Genomic DNA, 18,942 nt, shown 5'->3' on the forward strand with positions numbered 1-18,942 from the left:
CCCCATACAATATGGCTTGCTTTCAATGTGGGTAAGCACTTCAGCGCCGCACATAGGTGGTGGTACGCATCATACATTTACGACCAAATCATGCAATACAATAGTATATGTTGTTTAAAATTACTTACTTCTGGATTAGGTTTGTCCTTCACAATGGTTTTCTAAAAAGAGAAAAGAAAGTCAGAAAGTATAGTCATACAATGAAAACATATATTTCAAATGCTATACTTTAATACCCACTTCAACTTATCTCCTAAATTCTGACCGATTTTTGTGTTGATATGAGTATTAATACCGAATAGCAATCCACATCCAATGAATACTACAGATACAAAAGTATGATTATAAAGTAATCATGTTTAGAGAGCAGCAGGCACAGACATATTGAAAGTATTGATCAGAGTAAAAGGAGTGGAAGGTGTGTTTAACCTTGTACGAAACTTGTGGCAAAATAAGAGAGATAGTCATTATAGTTTGAGGTGGAAAAGATGTGACGTTGCGGAAACTGAAGTGACAAATATTGAGAAAACAACAGAATATTGCCAATGCAACAGGACTAAGAGATTTGAATTTATGCTATACTTTTTGTTTTTCAATGTTTATTCCAAGATTTTCAAATAGAGCAATCGCATTACAAAATGTCAGGTAGTATGGCGTTCAATACAGTACAATTTCCAGATCCTAAACAGACATGTGCACCTCCCAATGCCCACCTCCCCTCAACTGGGTTTACAGCAGATTTCCCTACCCAATACTGGTTACTCAGGGACAGAGTGCCGATGGGCCTGCTGAAGGTGAGATCTTGTATCTGAGTCGGTATCCAAGCCCACCTCTTTGACCAGAGCCATCAACTTGTGCAACATTTCCGTCCTCTCCAAACAGGCCTCCTGCACCTTATCATCCGTCTGAACCTCAAGCATCCGCCGTTCCTCTGGCAGAGCCCACTCATTCACGACTCTACTTCACTGGTCATATGTATGCCCCCAGCAGACAGCCATAGGATGGCTATTCTTTGATTGGCCAGCACAAGACCCAGCAATGCAAATTTGTCTTGCACTTTGATCACAGTCAGACTTGGTAATAGTTGTAACAAACAGTGTCAGAACATAAGATCTATATGTACATCACTCACCTCTCGGAGTCAATGTGTAACCATGCTCCAATATACCGTCATCCCCATACACCCCAGGCATATACAAGAAATTTGCCTCAGCAGCTCCAGAACTGGGGCAAGATCCGTACCAAGTTATATATCTACCCACAACCTTTTCGGCAAAACATAAGCTCAATGTAAGAAGTGTGCCAGTTCGAAGCCTGCATTGAAGAAGACTCCCCTCACTAATGCACAAAAATTCATCCAGTCCTTGTCTGCCAAGGGTACCTCCAAGTCAACATCCCAGCACAGTCTTGTGACCATCAGCATATCTGGCGTATCCCACTTTAAAACTTCATATAGCCTGTAGACCAGCCCTGTGCAGACCTCATATCCATCAACACCTCTAGCACTACTGAAGCTACTGGGGTCTATGGAAAAGCAGTTCAGATGTCACTAGACGTCTTGGTAATTTTGGCAAACCTTTAAAAAAAAACTCGGGACACTCCAAACGGCTTCGGTTCCTCCGTGAATGCAATGCACCTCTCCCCATGGTACATGTCCCCCAAAGTTTTACAACCTTCCGCAATCCATGCCGCCAGCAGAATAACCTATTTGACCTGCAGAAATGGCTTCAACCACCACAGCGGCAACTGTGTAGAAAACAGGTAACAGCACAGTACCAGTCTAATCACCAACTCCCATGTCCAAGCTGTCTGCCTCAAAATACATGGGTAATATTTATGTAACCAAGCCCTTTCTATGAGACAGAGAAGCAGCTAATCCACACCCTTTGTGCCCACCAATAACCTCCTTTCTCTGTTAGAGATATCTGCTCATCATTGTGAGGCATGGTGTAACTGTGAAGCCAAATAGTACAATTCACTATCCAGTAAGCCCAACCCTCCTTCCTCCATGTCCAGCTTGAGGACCGCATACCCAACCAGCTACACCTACCAGCCCAGACCAGGTCAATCAAGAGATTTTCTACCTTTTTAAATGTCAAGTGGCCTATGGGGCACTGCATGTTCTGCAGAACATATAGGCAATGAAGCAGGGAGACCATCCTGGCGACTGCTAACCTACTGATAATGGTAATTTCCTGTTAATTGCCATAGAGGCCTCTAGGCCTGCCAGTACTTTCCCTATGTTATATACATATATGTTGGACTTGGCCCGTCTGGCATGTTCACCCCTGAACTTTTTGCCTTGAATTATAGTGATTTCTGGTCTTTGCGCACTTTGACACTGTGGCGCAGTGTAAAGTGTGTGCGCACTGTGAGTGCATGGAGTGAGATAGGCCTGCCCTCCCATAGGAATGCATGGGGAATGTATGTGTCCCTGGTAGTTCCTGATGCGTGGGGAGTGCAGGCTCGTGTTTGGTATGTGTGAACTTGTGAGAATGAATGCTGCGAGATGGTGTATGCGGCATGTATGTGTCTAGTGGGGAAGTGCTACTTCTAGACCTTGATGTATGTGTGCAGTGAGGGTGCTGGAGCGTGATTGGCTGGAGCTGGCTGGCATGCCAGGCTCCAGGAAGTCTGGATGGGTCTGCCCGGTGCTGAGTGGGAGATTAGTATGCTGATGGCTGGGGAGGAGTGTACCTGTGTCCTGAATGAGGCTGGGTTTTCCCCAGACAATGCTGGCTCCGTCCCCCTGTGGTGTGACTGATGACCCTAGTCCTGCCAGTGAATGAAAAGGGTGATTGGGCCCATCAAGAGTGCTCACCAACCAGCTGCGACTGGTTTCTCCCCTCACCCTGTGCTAGAACAAAGGAATGTGGTGTATAAAAAGTGGGGCTGTGTCCCCACAGAGGTTGTTCTCTTCCAGGATCCTGATAGGAGGGGGCTGCTGCTGGTGGGGCCCAGGAGGGACCGCCATGGGGGCTGTCTCCTGCCCTGTGCGCTGGCCCCTGGGCCCTGCATGCCCCTCCTGATGCCCAGGACCTTCTGCTGTGCCGTTGTCCTTGCCCAAGGGCTGTGGCCGTCCCTAGCACCCCGTGAGCGCTTTAATTTGCCTGCCTGGGCAGAGCGCTGTCGGTTTCCCTCGGAGGGAAGCGCTCCTGCCCTTTTTGTTCCCCAGAGTGCTTCGTTGCACTTTATTTTTTATATAAGGGTGCCACCCCTTTTTATGTGTCTATTAGCGAGTGCCCACCTCGCTTTTATGTTTTATCTTAATCTCGAGGGTGCCCACCCCTCTTTAATGCCCCCGAGATTCACCGCCGCGGCCCTCGCGCCGCAAAACAGGAAGTCAGGCACTACGGTGCCTGACGCGGGGCGGGACTTCCGGTTTGCCGGAGGAAGTCCCGCCCGCTGCCGCGCTGTGATTGGCCAGCGCCGCCAGAAAGAGGAGTTTGGTCCGGAGCCTTGCAGCTCCCCCTTGAGTCCCGGTCCCGAGATGGGGGACCGGGTGAAGACGAGAGAAGGAGCGGGCGGGGCTCCCATGAGGTGAGGGAGCGCCCCGCTCTCTGCCAGAAGATGTCCGCCGAGGCCCCCGTGAGCGAGGGAGAGCCCCGGCAGACTGCTGCCAGAAGACTGTGTCCCCCGCCGCCTCCGGAGAGCAGCCGGTGAGTAGAGCTGCCCCGGGGGGCGGGGGGGTGGTGAGAGTGCGCGAGGGATTCCCTCGCAACGCTGAGCGGCCCCGCTTGGCAGAGGGCCGCTCCCACGGCCCACAGTAGTTGTTCTTTGAGCCTAGAGGGCTCGGTGGGGGCATAGCGTTTTCTTCGGGTCCGTGAGCCCCGCAATGTGAGAGGTGCCTTCAGGGCGGCACCGGATAGTAGAGGGCCGCCCCAACGTTTCCCCAGGGCACGGTATCAAGTTAAAGGGCCCGAGGAGCCCGTGCTGAGCCCCGTGGCTCCAACGATGGGGACATTGATTTCTCTCAGGAGCCAGAGGGCCCCCCCATCCTGCGCATTCTTGTTCCTTTCAGAGCCTAGGGGGCTCCAACAATGGGCAAGTGATGATCTAGAGCCTAGAGGGCTCCCACAGTTGATGCAGTTTTGTTCCTGAGGGGCCAGTGAGGGCCCCTGGCGCAGATTTGTTTTCCAGCTGCCCAGCAAGTAGTGGGCAGCTGCACCGTTTAGGTTTTCCTTCCTAGGGACATATGTTCTATGGACTTATGAGTGAGACGCACTCCTTCATCCCTGGCCTTTTCCCAGCTGCGCAGCACTTAGTGCCAGCTGGACTTTGTGAGTTCTGCGCTAAAGGTGATTTATGCGCTAACTGAGGTTTAGATGCTGTTATGATCTATGTCCTATTGCTTTTGGGTGTTGGGAAATGTACAATGTGTAGTATGTTTTGCGCACCCTGTGTTCTGCACCTCTGAATGTGTTGATGCATCATGCGCCTTGTTCCTTACACCGCTGAACGTGTGTTGATGCGTCATGTGTTTCTCTTACACCTCTGAATGGGTAGATTATTCATCATGTGTTCTCCTGCGCTGCACCTCTGAATGTGTTGATAATGCGTCAGGTGCCTCCTTCCTTACACCTCTGAATGTATGCATTGCATCATGTGTTATGTTCTTACACCCCTACAGGTATTGTGATAGTTAGGTGGTTGTTTTCTTTCTAGTACAGGTGGTGCTAGTGAGGTCCTGGTTACCAGTAGTTACTGGTTGTGTGCTCTATTTTTATATTGTGCTACAGTGATTTTCTGTTATGGTCTAAGTGATATTCCAAGGGCTTGATACTGAGCTCGCCCCCTGACCAGAGTCCCAGGACCAGTGGACTCTATTGTGCCTTCCCTGACAAATTGCTGGGACTTGTCTGATCTCCCTGGGCCCCTGGGGCCTCGCTGAAGTGTGTCTCGCTCACTCCCCTCGACAGCTCGTGCCGGCCGCCCGTCCAAGCCTCGAGCTGCGCCGCTCTCCCCTGAGCCGCGCCGCTTCGCTGGGCCGCCCGATCCTGCCTCCCCCTCCTCTTCTGAGCCGCACACATTGGTCGCCCCAGAGAAACGCTTGTAGCTCGCCGGTCGCCCGCTAAAGCCTACTAAGGAGATCACTCGCATTATCCTGCGCAACCAGGACGGAAGGTACTGTCCGATAGGCTCTATGTTCTAAGTTCTAGGCCTACAAGTATTGTATTGCTAGTTCTAAAAGTGCTGATTCCTGACAGTGGTCCAGGTGGCCCTGTCTTGTAAATATCCCCTGTGAATTCTGCCCGTGCCTCTGACACATTGTAAAGTGTGTGTTTTATCTAATGTGTTTTGGTGTAATACAAAGGCTATTTTTATATAACCTTGTGTGGAGTTTCCTTTGTGGTGGGTCCTGGGTGTTGTTGCTAGGGTGCGTGCGCAAATACTTAACTCACATCGCCTCCGAGTTTAGCCTTGCTGCTCGCGCCACGTTACCTAGAGGGTGAGCAGGGGTTATCTTGGCGTGTAACTCTCTTGCCCTGACTTGGGAGTGGTGGTCTCTGACTGACTTTGGCGAAAGCCCTGGCCAGCCAGGGATCCCATTTTCAACATTGGCCGCAGCGGTGAGGATAAGGATTTGTGTTTGCGTTGTACCAAAGTGGCAACTGGCTGCACTACAAAACTCTACATTTTAGATAACCACATTTTGGGGATTATTGTTTTAAGTTTGCTGAAAATGTCATTTCTGTGGAAATGTGTTTCTTGTGCACTTTGAGTAGGTGTCCCTAGCTCGGGAGGGTAGATCATCCCCCTAAGTGCAGTGTGTTTTCTGGATTCACAAGAAGGGTGGGATCCAGTGGTGGCAGCATAAGTGTGTCCAGTGCGTGTGTCCCCCGTCCCTGTCCTGGAGTAATGGTACCTGTGTCAAGTGTGGTCAGGTTGAGAAGTATGGGGTGGTAGAAACTGCCTTACCAGTTTGGGAAGGGGTGTGTGTGGATGAATGGTGTGTGGCACTGGACGTGTTTGTGAGTTCTCTGGATGGGGAGCTTGCTGAATGCTTGTGTACTCTTGTTTTGTTCAGATACCTAAGTTCCGTGTGTTAAACTTTTCCCAAGAACGTCTGCAGACAGTGGAGCCTGCTTTTGATTTCTGTGGTCTGTTGAGAGACATCATTTTGGAGTTGGTAATGTTCTGGGAGGAGAGAGGCATAGGGGATGGAGTGATTCCAAAAGGAGTGTCTGAGGTGTCTTCCAGCCCAGCGTGGTGGAAGAGGTTCAGTGTTTTGATGTATTCCTATAGGTTCTGAATCGATCCCCCTATTCCTGACCCTATTCTGGTTAACAAACCAACAAGTTTACTAGCAGTCAGCCCATGAGGCAGCAAACCCCTATGATGCAGATACCGTTATCTGACGAAGCCACACTACGGCACAGGAATGTGTTATCTGATTAGGTCATAACGCTTGCGATCTAATTAGACAAGCGATATTCCTCCAGCCCCTGATAAGGCATACGGAGTTCTCATAACAAATCAAACCTATGACAACCTGGGAAAAACCCCTGCGGCCATTGTTTTGATTTCACCAAGAACTTCAGCAAAAGAATGTGCTAACGACCTGGTCGTATGACATCCTTATTGACGTATCTATGTCCATCCTTACGTCAATCTCGGCACCTTAAAGGTATAAATATTACCGATATTGCCCTATGCAAATACACGCGGTGGTGACGAGGACGGAGCAGCCAGACTTGCCGAAGCCCAGAGCAGAGCAGACCCCGCTGGCACAGCCCCGCCTTCCTGACGCGCTGAGAACGAGACGCGCTGCTTTCTCCTGCCGAGAAATCCAGCACCGGCGTTTCCGGGTAGCCCTCGCAGGCAGCCTGGAATATCGAGAGCAGAGAGAGAGATACCATCCCTCATTCATCCTAACTTCCAGGTACAGAACTGAATAACCCCTCACAGAGAATTCTTTAGTCAGTCACTTGGCAAAAACAAACTTAACTTAAACTGTAACTTTCTATTCCCGCCCACGTATTAGGCTCAGGTCAGGTACACGGGGTAGGCGTATCTAGAAACACCAGTTGAGTACGTTTAGTCAAATGTATATGTGTATGTAATATATTTTATTCATTTTAAACCTTCATATGGCTTAGAAACCATATCAATGTTTTTACAGTATTATTTTATACTTCTGCTTTTAATGTATGCACTTTACTTAACTATAAGTATTGCAATAATATCGATCCATTTCTCTTGTACGAGAAAAGAGACTGATCAATAAATAACATCTTTTATTGAACACGCCCGTCTCTTCATTTTCTCTACAATCTGATGAGACTAAGAATGCACGTACTGACTAAGTAAAATAAATTGCCTTTTGTTCACACGACTCTCGAGATACACTCTTGATTAGGGGAGAGCAAAGTTGTCATGTTCTATGGTTGTCAGAAACTAAATCCCTTCTTGTCTAATCAGGGAAGTTTATTCCTTCCTGAACATTCGAGAAAGTTTCTAGTGAACTCTGAGCTAGCTGGCAAACCCAAAACTTTAAGTCTAATATCGACAGTAGTAGACCTAGTTAACGTCTGGTCTAGGCCTATACTATTGAAGGTATTATTCCAATGCGCAGAGCCTATTGGGATAATAGGAACTACACTACATGGCGCCCAACGCGTTTGGAAAGGGCGATAAAACTAACGTAAGACATTTAAAGTAACTCAGTCGTGCTTTCTCACTCAGACCCCTTTTTCCCATAATACTCCAAAGACGTCTGGAGTGGGTGAAAGGTAATATCCGCCAAACCTCGCAGGAGGAAACTCCTATGTATGGTACTTGGTTTAGTCAACGTTGAAGGATAAACCGTTCCAAAATATTGTGCATCTAATCTTTGTTTCCATAAGAAACCTGATCTGCAAACAAACAAAGTAACCATCCTGTCGGTAAAATGGTAGACAGTGATGATGAAAGAGAGGCAGTTAGATTAGCAACTGAACTCGCAGCAGCTGATACTGCACTGCAAGACGCAGACCCGGATATAATACTCATCCCGGTCATTAAAAGGAAATCTATAACTTTAAAACTTATAGAAAATGGACTGACACCTAGAGGTGGTACAGTCATATTCGTAATTGAGGCACACGAATATCGGCAGACAGAGGTATACTATTCATGGATAAATTTTCCTGCAGCAAATGCTGTAACAAAGTACTTCCACTATTACAAAATAGAGGAACCCCCTGAAACGTACACTCCTTTCGAGGAGGTGGAAGTACCACTCAAATTTCAAGAGCACCTGCTCTTATTTGATGGCGCCCTAAAACATAATAATCACATCACCAGGCTCGGTCCCTTAGGTAGACCAGGAGCAACGTGGCCGGTCCTAGCCGGATACACACCACATCCAGACATCGACGGGATGTCTGCAGCAAACCTTTTAACACAGCTAAAACAATTAATAAAAATACATAGACAATTAGTCCAGTATGTGATGCGGACTTCTACAATTCAGCCAGCAATTAAAATTCCACAGCTGACCCCTCACCAGGGGAACACAAATAAAATTACACCACAGAACATACAGTCCTGCCTAGGTAAAGTACCAGCTAAACGGGAACAAATACCATTCTGGTTGGCACAGAAAATAACCCAAATAGAGGCGGTGTTTCCTGACACCACCCCGTTAGAAAAACACAGGATTCTGACTATCTGTCTTCCAATGGGAATCGCACCACACATTGAGGACTGTGACACTTGGGGTACAGTCTTTGCTTCCATTTACACAAAAACGCACGGTGTTCCATCCATTTCGGTAATACCAGATGTGCTAAAACAAATTCAAGACGAATATGGTCCAGAACCCGCTTTAACTCTTGGTATGAAATTACTAAAAGACTTCAAGCAGGTCTCAGCTATATTATTAGCCAACATAAAGGGAGAAGCAGCAAACGTGGCGATCCGCCAGAGGTTAAAGGAGACAGATATAGCAGACCAACCAGCTGAAATTGCCAGAATCATAGAAAAATCCTATGAGGAACTAGGTAGAGATAGTTTAGGTGGAATACCAGTAAAACCACAACTGATTGAAAGTCCTGAAAAAATATTTTTTAATAATAATTCAACATCACAGAAAAAGAGCTGGGATGGAAACAAACAATCCAATCCTAAAGAAAAGAAATTCCAGTCCAGAGGCAGGTCTCCAAGGCGAAGAGAAAAATCTCCGAACCAAAGACACAGGTCACCCCAGAGTGACCCCTCTGGGAAAAGATATAACCTTAGAAATAGGGATAATATAAAAAAGCCTGATAGATATCAAGACATTGATACACGTCCCTCTCAATCTTTTCAGACTTCCTCGCAGAAATCGGAAAGAAGAGGACGATCACAACAAAGAGAAGAGCACGCCAAGTCCAAAGACAAGGAACCTGCTCAGCTAAAAAAGAAATTACAATTTCCAAAAAAGAAGGTAGCCAGTATCAAGGTAGTTAACAATGCCGAGAATACTGAGGACACAACTGAAAAACGGAGAATGGGCTCAGACAATGCTAGACAGCGCAGCATAAGTGAGCATAGCTCGCAAAGTCCTTATGAATCATCTGGAGACAGTGGACACGAATGAATATCTTCAAGTGGAAACTGCAGACACCAGAGTTAGCAAACCTCACAAAATATACAAAATAACATTACGTATAGAGGGAGATAAGACTAGAAAAATAAGGGGACTATTTTGGGATAATCTCTCCAAGGGCTATGACATCCTTCTAGCTGAAAAAGACTGGCCACCAGAATTTGTCAGGGAGTGCCCTCATGGCGAAGAAGTAATTATGCCTGCCTTCTCAAACCACATCCCAATTCATAAAAAATACACACTTGCTAGAAAGTGGGCAGTAGCTCTAGCTCCTGCTTTATATAAAAATCACGTAGGATGGGATGAGGACTCTCCTCCTCACAAAATCCAGTTAAAATCACAACCTACTGCACAAAGGCAGTACCCAATTAAGCAAGAAGCAAAAAAACAGGTAAAAGAAATTCTAGATCAGCTAGAATACCAGGGGGTGATTGAAACTTGCACCTCACAAATGAACAACCCTTTGTTTCCGGTCTCCAAACCAGACAATTCATACCGTCTAGTTTTGGATTACCGACACCTTAACTCATGTTGCAAAACTTTTGCAGTGCAAAACTCACATAGTGCTGCACTAATGAATAACATAAAGCGCAAAAAATACAAAACAACTTTAGACATCTCTAATGGATTCTTTTGTCAAAACATAGCACCAGAGAGCAGATATTTGTCTGCGTTCTCAATAAATGGCACTCAAAAACAATTCTGTCGGTTAGCCCAGGGGTACAAGAACAGCCCGGGAGTATTCTCAGCGAGAGTAACAGAATTACTACAAATATATGACGACGAAGCATTATCATATGTCGACGACATATACTTAACAGATGATGACTTGGAGACTCACTTGAAGAGAGTGAACACCATAATACTTGGGTTCGCAGCAGAGGGTTACAAATTCAACTTTAAAAAATCCAGAATTGCCCATCTGACAGTCCTGTTCTTAGGATATGAATTATCAAGTGAAGGCAAAAGCCTGGCTGACAATTTTCTAGAAAAATGTGCCGTACTCCAAGCACCTAGAACACTAAAAAACCTACAGTCAATTCTAGGCTTCCTAAATTTCGGAAGAACATATATTGCAAATTACGCAGAAAGGGTCAAACCCCTTTATGATCTAATAAAACCAGATTTTAAAAGATCTAATTGGACTCAAATACACACAGAAATATTGAGATCCTTACAAACAGACATGCTAATTAAAACAAAATTAGAAACACGTGATAACACACGCAATCTTGTGATCCGAGTCATCCCAGGGAGATGCGGATTCACATACCTGACCTCTAATGAGGGAGAAAAGGTACCAATTGCATTCAAATCACACTTGTACACTAAGGCTGAAATGAAATTTAGCCCAACGGAAAAAATTCTTACCGCAACACAGACAGCTATAGCAAAAGAACGAGCCCTGGCACAAGGTAAACGAATAATAATCGTGACACCGATACCAGCCCTAGAGGCTGTAACAAAAGCAAGCATTCCAAATGCTAAAGCTCTCCATCCGAGATGGATACAATGGGCTAATTCTCTTGCTGCAACAGACGTGGCGTACGAATTTGATCCTTACTTAAAAACACAAGAATTTCTCCAATATGAATTTGAATGTCCTCAGCCGACCGAAATTCTGCCTCTAGAACACTACGGCTGTATAATATATACAGACGGATCAGCACAACCCGCAGTGGGGGGTAAGCAAGCTTACAGTGCTGCGTGTGCGATCGTTAAAGGTCGCTGGCACGAAGGAAAATTTAAACCAGCAATCACTAAAACACAATCTCTAGGAGATTGTACAGCTCAGCGAGCTGAACTACTGGCGTTCAAGATGGCGCTCGAAAATACCGATCGAGAATTCCCCACACTCATAGTGTGCGATTCGTATTATTGCGTTCAGTCTTACAATGAATACTTGCAGATCTGGCTTCAGAATGGTTTCAAGGATGCGAAAGGTGGCACAATCAAGCATAAAATGCTCTGGGAACAAGTAGTTCTTTTACAAAAAGAACTACCAAAGACTCACGTGATACATACGCTGAGTCATCAACGTGATGGCGTTCACGTTGCAGGGAATTCATTGGCTGATGAGGCCGCGAAGGCAGCTGTGCAAACGGCTTCCGTAGCTGCCATCACCCGGTCAAAAACAAAAATAGACAGCGAAATATTACAAGCTGTCAGCGCTTCAGAAAAGGATTCGATAGAAACACTCCCGAAAGGCTTTCCAGTAAAATATTCATACATAACTGATGCAAACAATGTTCCTTTTGCTCGAATCCCTGGAGTGGGGGATAGGGCAATTCCAAACATGGAACATAGGTTAGGACTAATATTAGCGGCCCACGAAGGGCTTGCTTCTATACATGCTGGCGTCTCAGCCACAGTATCATTATTAAAACAGAGATACTGGTGGCCACAAATGAGAAAACAAACAAGGAACTATGTTCTAGAATGTGAAATATGTCAAAGAATGAAAGTATCAACGGTGAGACGTCCAGCGCAGACGCCCCTTCTAATCTCGGATAAACCATTAGCCTCTGTTTACCTAGACCACTGTGGTCCCTTACAAAGGGATGGTAACTATAAATATATCTTGGTTGCAGTGGACTCATGTACGAGATTCATATGGATGTGGCCCCAGCGAACGGCTGACGCCAGAACTGTTATAAAAGATTTGCGAGTCTTTATCGGCACATACGCGATTGGCATGCTGCATTCGGACCACGGTCCTGCTTTTAGCTCTAGAGCTTATAAGGAGGCCATGGTCAGCATGGGCGTGACATTGCGGTACTCTTGTCCATTTCACCCTGAGGGGAACGGAATTGTTGAAAGAAAAAACCGTGACGTAAAGCAATCTATAACGGCAAAGGTATTAGGTTCGGGAGCTGGGTGGGTCAAACATCTAATAAGTGTCCAACGTAGTCTAAATAACTTGCCAAGAAATTCTCTGAAGGGATTCAGTCCGTACGAATTATTATTTGGAACTAGGATGTTGATCTCTGACCTTGATAGTCAGACTTCAGTGGTAAAAGAAAAAAGCTTTGATATCAAAGACCGTTTGGCTATTTTGCAGGACTTAAACAAAACAAGAAAAGACCTGAGTAACATAAAGTTGAAACAACAGCCAACAACCACTGAAGAACCACCACCTGTCCCAGCAAGACCTGTCTGGATTCCAAAAGTCGGGGATCTGGTCAGAGAAAAGATCGCGGTAAAGAAGGAATTTGGGCCTTCTTACAGAAAAGCAGTTCCTGTCTTGTCTGTCAACGGGACAAGATCAGTTGTACTACCGCCGCTTGCTGGTAAAAAGGAGAACCGAGTTGTATCTATCGACCTGGTAAAACCACAATCATGTGGCCGATAACAAATAGTAGGCCAAGTGGACTCCCAATAAGTAGCAGAACACCAAGGTTTGCTACCAGTACAGAGGTCCTAACTAAGAGGCTTATTACATTCGAAACGCCTACAAAAGAACAACAAGGACTATGCAACAATGCAATGGAACTTAGACCTCTGAAAACCCAAATAAAAACATTTAGCAGAGACACACCAATCTATAATGAAGTACCAAGTGCAAATGCAAGAAACAGTGATCCTGAACCAATTGGAACAATTGACAGAACTGCATCCGGTTACTTCATAAACTTCGATGATTCCTCTGAAGGCTTCAGCGAATCAAAGACACAGCCATCATCAAATACCTTTAAAGATAAAGCTAAAGAACTTTTAAAACAACTGAAAGAAACATATCTGGTTTCTCCATGGCTTGAATTTTGGGTGGGTTTTGGTGCATTTATCCTCATACTTTGGCTCATCATGGTACTAACTTTGGGACGCTTCATTGAGGGAAAATATGCTAAAATGGACACAGCAAGTCAGAAAATCAACTTGATCCTCAAACCACACACATCTTCACACGTCGAGAAAAGAGAACTTTCTTCAGCCAACTTCACAGCCAATCCTATACCGGGTGGGGTAGCATGGGATAACACTGACTATGAAATTTATGGTCCGGTCGAAATCCTGAAATATCCACACCAAATTAAGATCTCATTGAGTGACTTTGTAAAACCAAGCTCATTTGCTGATGATTGGGACTTCGAAAGCATTAATAATATGATGTCTGACTTAGTAATGTCTGCTAAATTTACCAAACATGATTATTTGCAGGGTTCTACAAATTATGATAGTATGTACTGTTATAACCACTATGGTAATCATTTTCTACATAGATCTGCACAACCTAGAAATGTTTTAAATTATAATCAATGGGAACATTGTGCAACCCCTCCAAAAGGAAGCTCAAGAACTGTTTACGACAAATATTCATATTTTTCAGGTTTTAACATAAGTAATGCTGAAACATTTTATTTCAAATTGTCAAATAAGACAGGGATGAAGACCATGATAACCAACACGAAATTGATATATTCAGACTCATTCTTTGAACAAATGAATACTTTTGGTTTTGATTATTGGGACAAAAATGTTGAATTGAAAAGTGTTTGGGGTACAAAAGAATGGCAAGTACAGGGTATAGAATCTTTGTTTAGAGCCTGCATGATCCCAGAACAAATTATATTTTTAAATGACACCGTTCAACAAACCACCTGTCTTGGCCTAGCCAAAATCAAAGACTTAAATAAACCGTCTATTCCAAAACCAACAATGAACAGCAATAGTTCTACAGAAGAAGAGATAGACGTAAATTATGTATTAAACCAAAACAGAACACATCCAGATTGGAAACAGTGGTTGATCTGGCCCACAGATACTAATAACTGTCAAGACAGATTCCTGAACAAAACACAGGGGTTCAAAATGACCAGGCCAGACCCTAGATATCCTCAAAGACATCACCCAGGGATAATAACCACCTACAGTGTGGGCAAATTATGCCTTCAATGGCTACAAACTTCCACACTGGCAGAAATTAAGCAACACCTAACTTTACTTACTGATGGTGCTGACTTGCGTGATTTCACTATGGGACCACGCAAACAGCGTCAAAAGCGTTTCATAGCAGCCTCTGTATATGCAGCATACAATGAGGCCTGGAAGGTTACTCAAATTGAAACAGCAGAGAGAATACGGGAAATTGACCGTATTAATTTGGAAAAATCACTTTCTGTAGTGGACAATGGGTTAATGACTCTGTCCTCCAGAATTTTTTCTTTGGACAGCATTGTGTCTTCAGCAATCGACATATTATCGCAAGACTTACTGTTATTACAACACGGTCAGTCCCAATTGCGTTCTATTGTACAGCTTGGCTGGACGTTACAAAATCTGCGTTCAGGCTATGTGCCTTGGCGTTTAATCAACACAACGTCACTATTCTATATCTTTAACCTTACTGATAGACAAATCAGTATGGCCCAAAAGGGAGCTGATTATACAATCCTGAGCATTGAGAAACTTGAGAGATTACCAGTGACAATGTCAGAACGACCTGTCAGTGAATGGATAATACATGGGATAATAAATATTCCAATTTCAACCTTCAGGTTTCAATACTGCCAAAAATATATACAGGCTGGCATGTACGAGAAATTGGGAAAGGGGTACATTAAAACAACATGGGACCTGCCCTATTCACATGCATGTGTCAGTAATAAAGGACAGAAAGTGTTTCTTAGTGGCAATAATTGTGCAATGTCACTAAGCGGTACACTTCTGTGTAACGGAATTAGTTTGCACGGAGCCTGTGAAGGGAACTCAAATAACCTTTCATGTCACCAGCAAGGCGCACCTGCAACAGAGATAGAACCATTCTTTCAAAGACTCTATAATGGGAGTTACATTCTAATTGTAGATCGCAGATGTTGTAGTCTTATGCCCGGGACTCCTTATCTCGTAACTACGACTGCGAAGGTCAAGTGCTGTGGACACTCATTGTTCCCCAGCTCCTTTCCAGACAGGGAGGCAAGGGCATGGCCCAACTTGAAAATTACTTCTATTCGAATAGATACTTTAAGCAGAATGAAAACAGTGCTTCTTCAGACGCCGACCAGGCTCACGTCATCAAAAGAAACATATCATCTACAAGTCGCAAGGACGACTGCAGAGATACATTCATTGTTATCAACTAATTCCCCCATACATTTCGCAGAAATCCTGAATGAAATCTTAAATATTTCTGATACCAGTGGGGTCTCACAAGTATTTAAGACAGTATTTTCGATGGCATTAACACCATTCAAAGCCATACTGGGTATTTTTCCAGACTTCGTCCATTCGATTTTTGGCGGACTCCCCCTCATTTTAGGACTGATTGCAGGAATCCTATTCCTAGTCCTTATTTTTCGTTATGGCAAACCATGTCACAGACAAAACACCTGCGACAAGGGAAGAAACAATCCTAGCCATTGGATACCGGGACCGGATATCAAGAATCCTGGGACTATCCCGGCTTAGAGACCTGAAAATGACTTGGTTTCTATCCTTTCGACCTATGTGGCAACGATGTGTTTTACCTGTATTAAGGTGCCTGCTATGCGGAGAAGAATGCGTGTTAGACACCTGTCTGACGCTACAATCGGATGCGCCAATGGATGCAGAAACATTGTTGAGTCCGATCAAGGCTCATGCTTTGTGCTGCCCTCAAAGGCTACCAATCCTGATGACGGCATTCGTGGAAGCTTCACCACTACGATTAAGGGGTAGTGAAGTACAAGATGAAAGCAGCATCGATCAGGTACAACCTTCTGTCAGCAATCCAAATCAGAATGTCAATGGAGACAATCATGCACATGAATGCATGGTTACACCTATTTCCGAGTTAATGGAACTCTCCCAGGAAGCTGTTGACAACTTTTTCGAAAGCCTAAAAGATATGATGTTCTCACCAGAACAGAAATAGGGACTTTTGAACAAACTCGTACACGGCGTTCCCTTAATTTGGCCTTCAACTTTAATAACAAAGTCACATGAACAGCTTTCCCTCCAGTTCACGGACAGCAATTTTTTCAGCAGCCCCAAATTATTTTTTACAATTTTTCGGGTCACTTATCTTCTGCTTAAAGTAAGAGACTATTCCTAGAGAACTAAGATTTCTATTTTTAGACAGCTTATAGACATTAGCTGCCCGCTGGTATGTTCATTGTATTATATTCTGTGATGAAGTGGTCTCGAACTTTTTTCTGTATTAAGAGCCATTTCATGTGTAAATCTCATATACCAAATAGCATTAATGTATACAAATGCGTTATTACTTTAGCATTATTCTACAGCTTGAGTGCATACTATACATATGACTGCATTTCTTCCGTATATTTGAAAATTTCAAAATGCATATATGTATTTTGGGGTGGTAAGGTATACACAATACTCTATAAATATATTGTACTATGTTTTACTATGCATAGATTAGTAAATATGACCATAGTTAGCGTGGAGTGGGTGTGATGTATTCCTATAGGTTCTGAATCGATCCCCCTATTCCTGACCCTATTCTGGTTAACAAACCAACAAGTTAACTAGCAGTCAGCCCAAGAGGCAGCAAACCCCCATGATGCAGATACCGTTATCTGACGAAGCCACACTACGGCACAGGAACGTGTTATCTGATTAGGTCATAACGCTTGCGATCTAATTAGACAAGCGATATTCCTCCAGCCCCTGATAAGGCATACGGAGTTCTCATAACAAATCAAACCTATGACAACCTGGGAAAAACCCCTGCGGCCATTGTTTTGATTTCACCAAGAACTTCAGCAAAAGAATGTGCTAACGACCTGGTCGTATGACATCCTTATTGACGTATCTATGTCCATCCTTACGTCAATCTCGGCACCTTAAAGGTATAAATATTACCGATATTGCCCTATGCAAACACACGCGGTGGTGACGAGGACGGAGCAGCCAGACTTGCCGAAGCCCAGAGCAGAGCAGACCCCGCTGGCACAGCCCCGCCTTCCTGACGCGCTGAGAACGAGACGCGCTGCTTTCTCCTGCCGAGAAATCCAGCACCGGCGTTTCCGGGTAGCCCTCGCAGGCAGCCTGGAATATCGAGAGCAGAGAGAGAGATACCATCCCTCATTCATCCTAACTTCCAGGTACAGAACTGAATAACCCCTCACAGAGAATTCTTTAGTCAGTCACTTGGCAAAAACAAACTTAACTTAAACTGTAACTTTCTATTCCCGCCCACGTATTAGGCTCAGGTCAGGTACACGGGGTAGGCGTATCTAGAAACACCAGTTGAGTACGTTTAGTCAAATGTATATGTGTATGTAATATATTTTATTCATTTTAAACCTTCATATGGCTTAGAAACCATATCAATGTTTTTACAGTATTATTTTATACTTCTGCTTTTAATGTATGCACTTTACTTAACTATAAGTATTGCAATAATATCGATCCATTTCTCTTGTACGAGAAAAGAGACTGATCAATAAATAACATCTTTTATTGAACACGCCCATTTCTTCCTTTTCTCTACAATCTGATGAGACTAAGAATGCACGTACTGACTAAGTAAAATAAATTGCCTTTTGTTCACACGACTCTCGAGATACACTCTTGATTAGGGGAGAGCAAAGTTGTCATGTTCTATGGTTGTCAGAAACTAAATCCCTTCTTGTCTAATCAGGGAAGTTAATTCCTTCCTGAACATTCGAGAAAGTTTCTAGTGAACTCTGAGCTAGCTGGCAAACCCAAAACTTTAAGTCTAATATCGACAGTAGTAGACCTAGTTAACGTCTGGTCTAGGCCTATACTATTGAAGGTATTATTCCAATGCGCAGAGCCTATTGGGATAATAGGAACTACACTACAGTGTAGCCCAGCTAGGTCTCGGTGTAGGGGCTCACGTCCTGTCTCAAGAGGAGAAGCAGTGGGTGGGACTGCATGTCTCCAGGTGCCCGAAACCCAGTGTCAGGGCCTGGAATGTTTCTGAAGGGAACGTCAGGTCGGGGACCTAGGCTGTACCAATAGGTCATTTGAGGAGGATCTTCCAGAGTGTCTGGAGAACGTGGAACCTCTGTAACCAGGGTTCCAGTAGTTCTGGTGTCTGGCAGTACCGCTCCAGTTGGGAGGGTGCAGAAGTCCAGATGGAGGGGTGCGAGGGGGATAGGTTCCCCAGTGGAAGAGCCAGTGGGTCAGGGGCCAGCCAGAAGGGTTGTGTCGCCGAGGAGTGACCATGGTGATGCCACTTCTGTCCTGAGTGTCAGGCAGACTTGTACACGACCCATTAGTTGTGTCACCCTCAAGGAAGTCCTGGTGCGCCAGGCATCTGACCAAAGGGGTACGTCCCTCGGTTGGGGAGCCAGTAGCCGGTGTTTCCGGATCTGGACGTAAGGGCAACTGTATGCAGTGTCCTGAAGTTACAAGAAGGAACTCCTGCCTGAAGAGAAGGAACCGGGTAAGCTGTATGAGGA

At 44.8% G+C, this 18,942-nt stretch overlaps 1 long non-coding RNA gene across 1 annotated transcript in view; it reads right to left on the minus strand.

The window, feature by feature from the left end:
- LOC144824983 (uncharacterized) overlaps window positions 1–18,942 on the minus strand; it is a 37,439-nt gene that overhangs the window by 1,923 nt on the left and 16,574 nt on the right. Inside the window, exon 2 of the long non-coding RNA XR_013609223.1 lies at window positions 129–161. This is a non-coding gene — a long non-coding RNA (uncharacterized LOC144824983). The remainder of the gene's footprint in view (window positions 1–128; window positions 162–18,942) is intronic.

The sequence above is a fragment of the Lissotriton helveticus genome, chromosome 3_1, assembly GCF_964261635.1.
Source record: "Lissotriton helveticus chromosome 3_1, aLisHel1.1, whole genome shotgun sequence".
NCBI lineage: Eukaryota > Metazoa > Chordata > Amphibia > Caudata > Salamandridae > Lissotriton > Lissotriton helveticus.